The 13505-nt window shown below is 35.2% G+C and overlaps 1 protein-coding gene across 4 annotated transcripts in view; it reads right to left on the reverse strand.

The window, feature by feature from the left end:
* The window catches only part of LOC120432444 (GTPase-activating protein CdGAPr), a 134524-nt gene that overhangs the window by 116919 nt on the left and 4100 nt on the right, over positions 1-13505 (reverse strand). The gene's annotated exons all lie outside the window — the stretch shown is intronic.

Here is a 13505-nt window from a genome sequence, read left to right on the forward strand (position 1 = left end):
ACCCACCCGAGAGCTCGCGAAAATAACTGACAGTTCTTTTTTGAGCTGGTTGTGCGCCAAATTGCGCCACAAACACGACACGTAATCAAATTTTGATGGTGCATCAGCGCTGAGGATGCACTTTGTGGTTGAGTTTTGTGGTATTTTCTGTAGGGACCATCCACAAACCACGTGGACACTTTTTTTTGGAAAAGTCAACCCCCCCCCCCATCGTGGACAATTTCCATACGAATAAAATCTTTTTTGTATGGAGCGTGGACAATGGCCAACCACCCCCCCCCCCCCAAGGTGTCCACGTGGTTTATGGATGGTCCCGTAAAAAGTAAAACATTTTACAATTTAAAAAGCTGAAAAACAAAAAAAAGCGCAATTTCTATTCGGGGTTCAAACCAACGACCTTTGGATTGCTGGTTCAAGCGCATCAACATCTACTTTACCGATGATTTCGTTGCAGTTACCAAGAGCAGGGTGACTACTCAATCCTCACTTTCAAATTGGCTAACCCTTTCAGGCTTGGAGATATTTTTGAAGCTGTTTTGAGTAAACTATGCGAATCGTGCGAACTATGCGAAATTTGAGTTTTATTGTTGAAAGTAAAAGTGGTACACATTTTTGCTTGATTTTTCTTTACTGAACTTGATAAATAATAAGGCAATTGAAGCTTATTGCATTTTCAGGATAGAAAGGATATTTGCATCAAATCTGGAGTTTTTTTAAGAGCGTTTTTTTTATTACGTAAAGCAGTTGGGGAGGGGGTCAAAAAAACACATTTTTTGCGTTACTTGATAAAACCAAACATACAGAGTGGCCAAGATCGCAAAACTAAGTGGAAAATTTATTTTTCGACTCGTAATCGGACGAGTTGTTGCAAACAGAAAGGATTTTTTTTTGCTTAATTGAAAACTATGGTAGCTCACGATTTAAATGTTTCATAAAATTTAACTTTTCACGAATATTTTTCATTTCATTTTTGAAATGTTGTATGCCAACCCAAAACAGATTTGTCCGAGACACCGCACAATGTAATCACGCGATTTACTACTTCTACGACTAAGTTTAATAAAAGCATCAGAGTAAACCCTAAAAAAACAGTTAATTTAGTGTAGCTATTCAGGGTTGAGTTTTAGTGACAAGTTATTTTCGGAGCACTTCAAGAGCTCTGAAAAATGAACATTTTTACGCGAGCCGAAGGCTACTTTAGAGAATTTAAGTTTTTATGCTGAAAGTAAAAATAGTACACATTTTTCTCAGCTTTTTTTTGGTTTACTGAACTTGAAAATTAATAAGGCAATTGAAACTTATTGCATTTTCAGAATAGAGTGGATTTTTGCATCAAACCTGAGGTTTTTTTAAAGACTTAGGGGAGCGTTTTTTTATTACCATCACCAAAAAACCATTTTTATGCGTTACTTAATAAAAGAACGCTCCCTAAGGACCTTAGAACCAAATATATAGAGTGGTCCAAACGCAAAACTAGGCGAAAAATTTATTTTCCGAAAAGTGTTGCAGTTTTTGAGTCTTCAGTAATCGGACGAAAAAAAAATTATCAGGTATATTTTTCTTTTATGGAATGTTGTATGCTAATCCAAAGCAGATTTGTCCGAGACACCACAATTTAATCAAGCGATTTACGACTTAGTCTAACAAAAGCATCAGAGCAAACCCGCAAAAATCAGTTATTTTAACATAGCTATTCAGGGTAGAGTTTTAGTGAAAAGTTATTTTCGGAGCTCTTCAAGAGCTCTGAAAAACGAACATCCCAACACCCAACACCCAAGATTTATTTTGGACTTATTGATCAAAAGTTTCTGCTATTTAAAAGTAAAAAAGCATATTTTAAAACAAGAGAAAAATCAATATTTTACCATTTTATAAAATTAAAAAAAATCTAGATCGCGACCTTTCTTGACAGAAAATCTATATTCTCAACTTGTTTCTGACGCATTTATTTTCTAATCAAAGCCTAACTATTTTTTTCGAGTGATATTAACATATCAAATTTTAAACCTAATTCTCAAGTTATATCAGAAATTGATTTATACGTTGTTACAACAGTGTTATTGTTAAAATTACTAAACACTAAAAATTTCATTTTTTTTATGTGAGGCCTGGTCATTTGTCGATCTGTGGTCCCAAGATTCAAAATTTGTAAACAGCCGTTTAATTGGAAATACAAAATAAAAGTTATAAAATGCTTCCTCAATAGATAACAAATGATTGCATAAATTTTGCAATGACTATTTATATTTTAAGCAAGACTTATTTTGTTTGCCCCTGATTTTTTGAGGAAATTTCGAAAGGAGGGACAAAAAAAAGGCTTCAGGAAAACGCAACTTTTTACTATTCTGCCGCAAAAATTCAAAAAAATATAGGTTAAAAATGATTTTTTTTTTAAATTATTATAAAAGCAGAAACGAATTTTGTTTCTAGACTTAATTTCCAGAGTTTTTTTTTTTTTTTTTGAAAAGGACCAATTAACTATTGTCTTTCATATGTATAGGACCTAATAAAAAAAAAACTCTAGATTTTAAAAGTCCTATACAGAACATTTTAATTTTTTTTCCTTTTTGGTTAATTTTGTCCTTCTTGCCTTTATTCAGGGGTGTTCAAAAACATCCAGAAAGCATTTAAAAAAAATTGTTTATCGGACGCCTAAAAAAAACTAAAAATTTAAAATTTTAATCCCTCGGCTCTGGTCGAGGAGGAGATGGAGGCAAACAAAATTCAAGCCAAAAAATTTAAAAAAATTGTATATATTGAAACAATTAAATCTACTATCAAAAAAATGTACGTAATATCAAGAAAACTTAGCAAATATTTTTATTTTAAAAGAAAATCGTCCTTTTGCGATATGTGGTCCCATTATTCAAAACAAACTCAGTCGGATAATTGATTAACGGATTAACCGTTTTTGGAGGCACCCGATTTCATTGGTTGATGGCTCAGATTGAGAACTGAGCAGTTCTCTACGGAATCGGTCTTTTTTCTTTAATTTTAATTTCTGTATTTTTTAATCCGGCTAAAACTTTTTTGGTGCCTTCGGTATGCCCAAAGAAGCCATTTTGCATCACTAGTTTGTCCATAACATTTTCCATACAATTTTGGCAGCTGTCCATACAAAAATGATGTATGAAAATTCAAAAATCTGTATCTTTTGATGGAATTTTTTGATCGATTTGGTGTCTTCGGCAAAGTTGTAGGTAGGATACAGACTACACTGAAAAAAAATGATACACTGTAAAAAAAATTTGGTGATTTTTTTATTTAACTTTTTATCACTAAAACTTGATTTGCAAAAAAACACTATTTTTATTTTTTTTATTTTTTGACATGTTTTAGAGGACATAAAATGCCAACTTTTCAGAAATTTCCAGGTTGTTCAAAAAATCTTTGACCGAGTTATGAATTTTTTAATCATTACTGATTTTTTCAAAAAATCGAAATATTGGTCGCAAAAAATTTTCAACTTCATTTTTCGATGTAAAATCAAATTTGCAATCAAAAGGTACTTTAGTAAAATTTTTATAAAGTGCACCGTTTTCTAGTTATTGCCATTTTTAGGTAACTTTTCTGAAAATAGTCGCAGTTTTTCATTTTTTTAAATTAGTGCACATGTTTGCACACTTTTGGAAAAAATATTTTTGAAAAGCTGAGAAAATTCTCTATATTTTGCTTCTTCGGACTTTGTTGATACGACCTTTAGTTGCTGAGATATTGCAATGCAATGGTTTAAAAACAGGAAAATTGATGTTTTCTAAGTCTCACCCAAACAACCCACCATTTTTCAATGTCGATATCTCAGCAAGTAATGGTCCGATTTTCAATGTTGAAATATCAAACATTTGTGAAATTTTCCGATCTTTTCGAAAACAATATTTTCAAAATTTTTAAACCAAGACTAACATTTTAAAAGGGCGTAATATTGAATGTTTGGCCCTTTTGAAATGTTAGTCTCGATTTTTAAAAAAATACAAAAACAAACGTTATAAAAAGTATGTTTATATGTTTTTTTTTTATTTTGAATCATTTGCCCTCTGTTTTATTGGGTAAATTTCGAAAAAGAAAAAAAAGATAATAAAATTTGCACTTTTTTTATATTTCAAAAGAAAAACTCATAACTTTAGCAACTAATCACGTTAAAGGAGATTTTTAACATTACACCAAAAAGCCTGTACAATAATCCACATTGCATTCCACCCAACAGCCTCAAAAATGCCGGAACACTGATTTAGGTTTCTTCTGTATGTCAAACAACTTTTCACGTAGAACTGACCGCCGCCGTTATAGCACACTTCAGCTAGACTGGCATCTTGACGTCTTCTTCGGAGAACCCTGCGGGAGAGCAGGGCTCAATTTGAAATCCTGCTGCAACCGGTCGTCTGACCTCAAACGCTTCGATCTGGGTCAGCCTGCACGAAAACTACAGGCCAAGTTTGTATTCTCGTTTGGAATTTCTGGCTCGTCTTTCCCCAAAAGGTGTTTTTTCTTTTTCTTCTTCGGAAATCTAGGTCATCGGTGCAGCGATTATGACTAACACGCCATAATAGCCCCGTCCTTTTTGGCTCGACACGGGGCCATTGGCCTCCTCCCACGTGGACAACCCCTTTTTTCGTTCGAATTTTCTGGCTGCTGCCGACTGGACAGACAAAAACATGAGAGACGGAGAGAGAAAAAAATAATACGCGCACGAAACAAAATACCACCAGAATCTCCCCAACTGGAAACAAACGAGTACGAGTTTTCGAGCCCTTGGAAGTTCTGACGTCGGTGGTGCTGCTGCTGCACCCGGATGTGTATTCCATGCCGCCGTGACAGCTGGCGCGGAACCGAGAGATGCGGTCATGTGCGTAAGGGGAGGTAAATTACGTAGTTTTTAGATAAAACTTTACAAACTATTTTCATGTAGAATGAAACAGTTGAACGCAACTTTGAAAACTAGTTTGACGCGTAGTTGCGGGACGACCCCACGGGTTCGTCGTTCCATGCTGGCTCACTTTGGTTCCGCTTGGCAGAGTGCAACTTGCTCGCGCGCCGCAGCTACAACGAGCACTACAACGTGTTAAAGTTGTTCCCGAGAGAGAGGTTCCAGTTTTGTTGTTTGTTTCGGAATCGAACAAAAAAACAACAGTTCGAGTAGGGCTTCTTACTTCGAATTTCTGGTGGAATTCACCGCCGATAAAGGATCCCATCCAAACACCGAAACGGTCGTTGGTGATGATGGTCGTTTAAAATCGAATTTGACATTCCTCTTTAAGTCAACGTTCAGTAGGAAAGCAAAGGAAGAACAAAGTTTGGAGATATACACACATAAATAACGAAAAGGAGTTTCAAAACAAATCATCCACCCTGGGATAGGAAAAAAGGAGGGAAAACAGCAAGGAATATGTGCAACAGATGTGCCACATCCGATGGCTCAATGTGAAGACGCGTAACAAAGTAATGATGTCCAACAAGAGTCACCATCCGTTCGTATTGCGTACCCCGTGACTGATGTGTTGTGCTTAGCTTTTTTTACTTCTTTATTTTTGGATAATTTTTCAGGAAATATTACCTCGCTGCAATTTTTTTCAAAGCTTGTGTCACGCTTCTTCATCCTTCTGAATCTCAACTAAGTATAGGAAATGATTTTTTTAACTAACCCAAATTTACTTTTTGTTATCAACAATTGTTTGATTAGCAGTTAAGATATATTTTCTACTCGTATTTTCATTCTGTGAGATTTCAAAAAAGTGTCCCCGTGGTTTATGGATGGTCTCTTAAGAAAATGATATCTCGAAATCCTATTCACTATTACGTGAAACATGCTGAAATCATAGAAAAAATATATAACTTTGAACACATTGGTCCCGAGTCTTTCAAATGAATAAAAAAAAATGTTTTCATCTGTTTAAGTGTATTTAGTTTTGTATTTAAAATGTCTTAGTTTTTTTTATTAGGAGCCCAAATAATCACCTTTCTTTAGAAACGAGGCGGGCTAAAATTGGTTCAGTCATTTTGGGGATATTTTTCAATGTTATTTTTGCAAGAATCAATAAAAACGCAATTTTTGGGGCCCCCTTTTTCGGATAGGACCACCCTAACCGATTCGTTGAATAGACATTTCTAGATTGAATTTTCAAAAGGTCCTATCTGCATAGGAAACTCATGACTCATAGACTCATTACACCATACTCATGAATAAATTCCTTCGTGGTTTTCAAATTCATGAACACAATTCACGATTACGGGAAGCGATTTTTTTCGTTGTACTAAATGTTTGAATTACTTTACTTCACAAGAATGCAAAAAACCCTCCAATAAACTTTTTTGGAAAAACATTTTTCTTAAAACTGGTCATGTTTAATAAAATGCAAAACCCCACAGATAAAATATTCTCAAAGATACCGTAAACCGGGGTGACTTTGATAGGATTTCAATTTGATTTTGGAATATTTTCCAACAGGTAAGGTTATTCTCAAGATTATTATTTTTAAAACATGTACTGGGGTAGGCCACACAAAGTCCATGCACTATTTTGGAAAAAAAGTTTTTTTCAATAGTGTTTAGAAAAATAGTCACGTTAAAAATTCTAAGTTTAAATTCCGGGGTGACTTTGATAGTCATAGTTTTCCTTGTTTAAATCATATTTAAGATGTTAAAATTTTATTTGTACGTTAAATATATCATCACTAAAGTAGTTGATAAAGTTTTTAGGAAAAAAATCAATATTTATACTATACTGTCCATGATCGCATAAATGTCCCATATGCAAAAACAGCAATCTGAGAAAAACGCAAGACAAGTTTGTCCCACACATAAGGCTACGTGTTAAGTTTTCACGAAAAAACTGGATTTCCTCCTGATTTCTAGAACAAAGTGCTGGATGTTATAGGCTCTTTAGAAAGAGCATACAATTTTGAACCAAACTGCATCATTAGCTCAAAAGTGATGAAAATGCATATGGGACATTTATGCGATCATGGGCAGTATATTACCTAAGTTTATAACAAGGGGCAGGAAACTCCGTTAAACTTTACTTATTATATTAATAAGTATACTAACGTTCGTTATTATATTAATACTTTCCCACCCTGAATATATACACCTTTAATATAAATGTCATAACTGACGTAAAGAAAAGTCAGATTTTTCTTGTTGTTTTTGTTTACCGTTGACCGTCGTCGGTCGACCGTTGCCGCTTGCAAGCGGCTTGTCTCACAAGCCAGGTTCCCATCCGATTTCCACCCAGGCTCTTCACGTCGAGAACGGGATGTGGCCAACTTTGAACTCTGTTCCAAGTATCTAACAGGAAATACTCACATACAGCCATGCCAGATATACAGATAAATCTGTATTATACAGATTTTTCGATCCCAAAAATCACAGAATCTGTATAAACAGATTTTTATTAAATGATTTTATTTAAAAAATTCAACAATTTAATAATTGAATTATGCGTTAATATGATTAAAAAGCTTAAATCTATTGTTAAAAGTCTAAAAAATCTTCTATGGCTTCGAATTTGACATGATACAGATAAAATACAGATTTATTTTTAAGAAAATACAGATCTACCTCAAAATAATCTGGCATCGTTGCTCACATATCGTTCAAACTCGCCAACTGGAAGCTGTAACTTTGCCATCTCCGGAGTACATGCGATTGCCGGAAGATGGATTCCGTTGTAGCTGGTTCTGTCCAGAACGGCATGACGGAATTTCTGCCAACCGTACCTCGAACGGCTATAATGTCAGTGCCAAAGGAACAGCCTCATGAGCGCAACAGTAGTAGAAGGAGAAGGAGGGTGACATTTTCTGAAGTGTTTTCATGCCAACGCAAGTGCCTGTCTGACGGTGGAAATTCCGTCAATCGAGCCTGGTCGGGCACGGCGGCTAGCTCTAGCCAAACAAAAGTGGCCAGCTAATGTGTCAAGAGTCCCTACCGAAGATGTTACACCAGACACGGTCAATTTGGAGACGGATGTTGAAGCCAGTCAACGTGCCCTGACATCTAAGGCAAACGAGCACGATAATGTGTTGAGGTCAAGGTTGAGGTCCAAATCAGGTCCACAAATATCGCGGCAGAAAATCTAGCCTAGACGAAACATCTCCCAACCCGCCCCTCGAACGGTCTATGAATATAAAATTGTTTTATTATTCAATTGTGCTTAAAAATAAATATTTCAATCAGCTGATAAATGAAAACAACAACAATCCGCTTGCATTGTCAAAATCAAGGTGCTTCAAGTGTTGGTGAGAACTTATGGTTGACATTTCTTTAATATATTAAAAAGTATATTAAAACTTCGTTATTCTACCAAAATGTTCTTAATATTTTTGAAGTTTCCTCCCCCTTGGTTTATAAGCTTTTTAGCAAAATACATATAAATTTTGGGTAAAATTGTTAAAAAGTCGGAACTTTGCCTAAAATTTTTTAGAACTATTTATATTGCATTTTATACTATATTGCATTTTATACTGAATTCAAAGCACGAATCACAAGTTTTCACATTTTACATGAAATTTGTTCAACTGAAATTGCCTATAAATTTGTATTTTTTTTAATTGTGTTCCAAAAACACACATTATTTATTATTTACAAACTTATTTAACCTTCTCCTAGTGGAAAATTGTCCAAAGAATCCGAAAATGCATTCCGTTTTCCGATTCGAAATCATGTTCATTGAGAAAATCAAGACACTTTGAGAAGTTTAAAATAATGACTTTCATCAACATTTTTTAAATTATAGTTAACTAACAATTAAAACTTCTCAAAATTTTACGAAAACTTCTTCTTGAGGTACTTTAAAAACTTCTCTACCACGGTCAGTATGATTCTAAACAATTCCGTACGTATTTTAATTGTACTCTTCATTTTGCGGAAAAATCTCATACCTATCAAAGTCACCCCGGCTATCAAAGTCACCTCGTTTTACGGTACTTGTTTCCAGATCGAAATTATAAAAAATGTAGTTGGAATAAATGCAAAAAAAAACGTAGCAGTTTTATTTTGAAATCCTTATTACTAAGCAAAGAATTTCTGATCAGTATTTAAGAGTGTGCCAATGTTAAAAAATGCATAGAATTATAAATAATAATAAATTACTGAAAACTCTTTAACTTTGATTTCAAGGAACTGGTCACGTAAAAAAAGAACAAAATCAGAATTAAATGAAAAATTACTCTTTAAGAGGCAGTTTTTGTAGATTTTGTTCGGATTGTTCTAGAGGTCGTATTGAGGTGCTCCGATTTGGATGAAACTTTCAGAATTTGTTTGTCTATACATGAGATGAACTCATGCCAAATATGAGCCCTCTACGACAAAGGTAAGAATAATTTTAAAATATTTTTCAAGAAATTTTCATGTTCAAATTATTACAAAAACTCGCACAAAAAATATGTTTTGATCAAATAATGCAAACAATTCAATAACTTAAAGAGCTGCTCAAGCTTAATAGAATGCAAAAACTAATATGACATTTTGTTAACGAATTATATTTCAACAAACTGCTCATGTTTGAAGGAATGAAATTGTTTTTTTTTTTTTTTTGGGACGGTGATCCAGCCGCACATCGTTGATGTCGAAACCTCTAAACTGGGCCCTCGTCCTGTCACGTCCGTCAGTAGTCTTGTCGTACATTACAACTAGAACCAGATCTGCCAATGAATTAGTACACTTCGACCAAATAAACACTGACGCTGTATGGATCTGACTCTAGAATAAATAATGTCAATTATTCATATAAGTCCAAATATTCATTTGCGGATAACTACCTAACTTGAATTGAATACTAGATTTAAAGTAACCTATCCGAAAGCTACTCTTATCTCAAATCCCCGAACTTTTAATTAATAGCCAAAAATTCTAGTACGTTTCTTTTAAAACCTGTCTAGCTTCTTTTAAAAACAAAAAAAATAGATTAACATTTCATATTTTACAAGTCGCTAATTGAAAAAGAGACGACCATTTGATCGTCAGAATTCCAGTAGATCCTCGATTCGCAACAATGGTCGATACAATCATAATCCGACAACCGTTAGTTCAACAGATCAACGAATTTAGTCCGATATCATTTCACTATTGATTGATCGAGACTCTATGGAAATTTTGACAAATCAGAATGGTTTTTATGCTACTTGAATTAAAATCACCGATTCTGATAGAATTACTAAATTCACTATTACTAATTTTGTCCCTAAAAAACTAAATGCAAAGTATAAAAAGTTTATATTTATAGTTAAAATCCTAAATTCTACAAAAACTATTTTTTTTAAACCCACATCCTAACCTGACACCCACATTAAGATAGGGAAAAATCACATATGTAGCGGTTCATTGTACAAATGTGATATTTCCACTATCGGAGAACCTCCTTGTCTCGATGACAGCTTACCGGCCATCGATTAAGCCCTGAGACTGCGTCAAAGTGGGTTCTCGTAGCATGAAGTGGTGTCCATGTGTAAAAATGGAAGCTTCAGTAATATACTGAAAACTTCGATTTTAATTCCACATCGAATCAAATCATACTCTTTGCCAAACAAGCATCAAACCTATGATACTCATTATGACAAAGCCCAGGGATGTTTGAAGGAATGAAATTGTTTACATTAAACTGATCACATTTAAAAGATTATAAAACAAACAGATTTTTTGAATTAATCAATTCAAAAAAAAATTAGAAGAATGCAAAAACAGAAAGATTTTTTATAAAGAATTACTAAACTTGAAAATAAATGGCGAAATGATACATTTGACTTAAATTTTCACATATTTATTTAAATTTCAAATGAGAATATACATTTGCAAAATATTGAGAAAAAAAAAATAACAAACTTTTAAGCCATTATTCCTGTTATTATCCCAGAAACAATCAAAATATTTTCTTTTTTCATAAAAAAAAACTATTGTTAAAATATGAAAACCATCTTTTTAAAAAACGTTTTAAAAAATTACAACAACGAAAAAAACAGATTTATTAGTACTGAGCTGTAACCAAAATTTCACCTTGACAAATTAAAATCTCAGAGGTTTTAAATTTTTATATTTCCAGAGTTTTTTTTAAAGGACCAATAAGCTATTGTCTTTCATATGTTTACAGGTCCTATTCAAAAAAAAAAAATAAAAACTCGAGTTTTTGTCTTTATTTATTTTTTAGGAATCGATTTTTTCATGTTGCATATTTTTGGCGAAAATTCCAAGGAAGTCGACACCCTGTTAACGTTATTGTGTAAACATGTTTCTATTTAAAGCATGACAAAACTACTTTATCGACATTTCTAGAATCGCCAAGAGTCACTGCGACCTGGTTCAAATCCCGAAGGGTGAGGATTATTTTTTATTTTTCATTTCAATTTCAAAATCGTGTCGTTTTTTCTGCATAAATTTAAAGATAACTTTATTGATAATTTTAACATGGACTTTTTTTCTGCGTACCTGACACTGCACTGACAAGCTATCCAGAGTGAATCCGATATCAATCCTGCTAAGCTTGAAACTAGAACCGGCTCCGCTGAACATCTGTCGACTTTGCAGGCTCCAGGGAAGGGGAAAAAAAGGGTAAAAACTCCAAGATCCGATAACTGCGAAACCGCAGCACCTCTTCGCGGGGAAAAAAAAGAGGTTGATTTGCATGTTTTGCAAATCCGGGGCCAAGAAAAGTGCAGAAATCTTGCGGACGCGGAACCAGTTTCGGGGAGACAGCTTTTGCATTCTTATCGCAACTGCGCTGACAAGTTCCTTGAGATTGGATTTATGAACGCAACACGCACGACGGAGCTGGGGGGACTTTCTTGGGGTAGGTCCACACGGTCCCTTACGTAATGCTCGACAATTTTCCTCCATTATCTGTTTGGAAGAATAACAAAGAAAGAACGACCTCCAACAGGAAAATATTAAAATAAATGACCCCGGCGATATTAGCTTTTTTTCGTTTCTTTGTTTATCCAAACTCACAAACAACGACCCCGACGACGTCGTCTGCGGGTCTGGATTATTAGACGCTCCCTTGGCTCAACCGCGCAGAACCCTGAATCAAATTTCAGCTTAATTTAAAACTTCAGCGAAAAAATAATAATAAATCATAATAATAACAAACCAACTCGACTCGAAATTGGAGGGAATGGTCTCTGGGGCGGCCAAATTAAATAAACATGACCGGCGCGTCCAAGCCGGTGGCGACGATGATTAATAAATTGAAGACCTCCCCCGCACGCTGTGTGGTGTCGGACGCGGAATCAGCTGCAACTGCCGCACGATCTTAATTATGACATTACTGCCACCGAAACGGGGCGCACGAAATTGAACGGAAAAACTGCGAAAATTACGTCTAAGTAGCAAGCGAAGGAAATTGATGCTTTAGCGTGGGTCGTCCTCTCTAAGCCAGCGTCGTTCCGCAGTAACCGGTAGGTCATGCTGTAAGGGCGCAGGTTTTGCGGTGGTAATCAAGCCACGTGGGTTCGAATCTCGTCAGATACAACTTTTTTCTTGAATCGAAATCTTTTTTTACAGTTACAGAAATTCAACAAAACCACACATTTCTCAACCTGTCGCTATGGTCTGGTCGTCTACAAGTCTTCTAACAGTACTCGCTCTCGTCTAGTCGGGGACTCCGGATGTCCCATCTCTAGTTTTCAAAAAGAACACACAAACGACATAACTCTTATCAAAAAGCGATCCCAAACCAGCTCTCGCCCCAGCCAAACTTGTCGTCCTCCAGAGATGGTCGAAAGCCAGTGTTTTTGCGCAGTTCCCAGCACACGAGAAAACGGGTTTCCGATCTCCTCACACTCTGCAGCGCTCTAGGTGGCGAGTCAGCGAGGGAAGAAAATAATCGTAAAAACAAGTTGATATATTGAGCTGAAGATTTCGGACGTCCACGTCCTAACCTGCTCGCGTTCTCTGTTCTTTGGATAGAGCAAAAAAGAAAAAAAAGTGAGCAAGTTGTTAAAAATTTAACAGCCTTCCACAAGGAGAGTGATGGAGGTTGGCGCCTTTTTGGAAGGAATTGCACTTTAACATTCCAACGCCCAAGGCTCCAAAAAAGTTGGAACGGTAACTTCAACTCGCTGGTTCTCGAGCATAACTTAACCAATCAAGATGATTCTTCTTTCCAGTGATTTGTTAGAATGTCTAGATGATCCTAGAACTTTGCAGAACTCAATTTGATCAAATCTGTAATTTTTGCGATCAAAAACATCGTTCCAACTTTTTTTTTCGCGTGTAAAAAAAAATTCGCCGAAAATTCCGCGGAGGCAGTCGTTTTGAAAAAAGGTGGAACGATGTTTTCGGTCGCAGAAATTACAGATTTGATCAAATTAAGTTCTTCAAAGTTCTAGGATCATCTAGACATTCTAACAAATCACTGGAAAAAAGAATCATCTTGATTGGTTGAGTTATGCCCGAGAACCAGCGAGTTGAAGTTACCGTTCCAACTTTTTTGGGAGGCTTGGGCGTCCGTGTAAGTTGGACATGCGTTGGGCGTTCCAGTGTTAATGTTAGATTTATTGGTAGAAACTAGAAATTGTTTG

The sequence above is a fragment of the Culex pipiens genome, chromosome 2, assembly GCF_016801865.2.
Source record: "Culex pipiens pallens isolate TS chromosome 2, TS_CPP_V2, whole genome shotgun sequence".
NCBI lineage: Eukaryota > Metazoa > Arthropoda > Insecta > Diptera > Culicidae > Culex > Culex pipiens.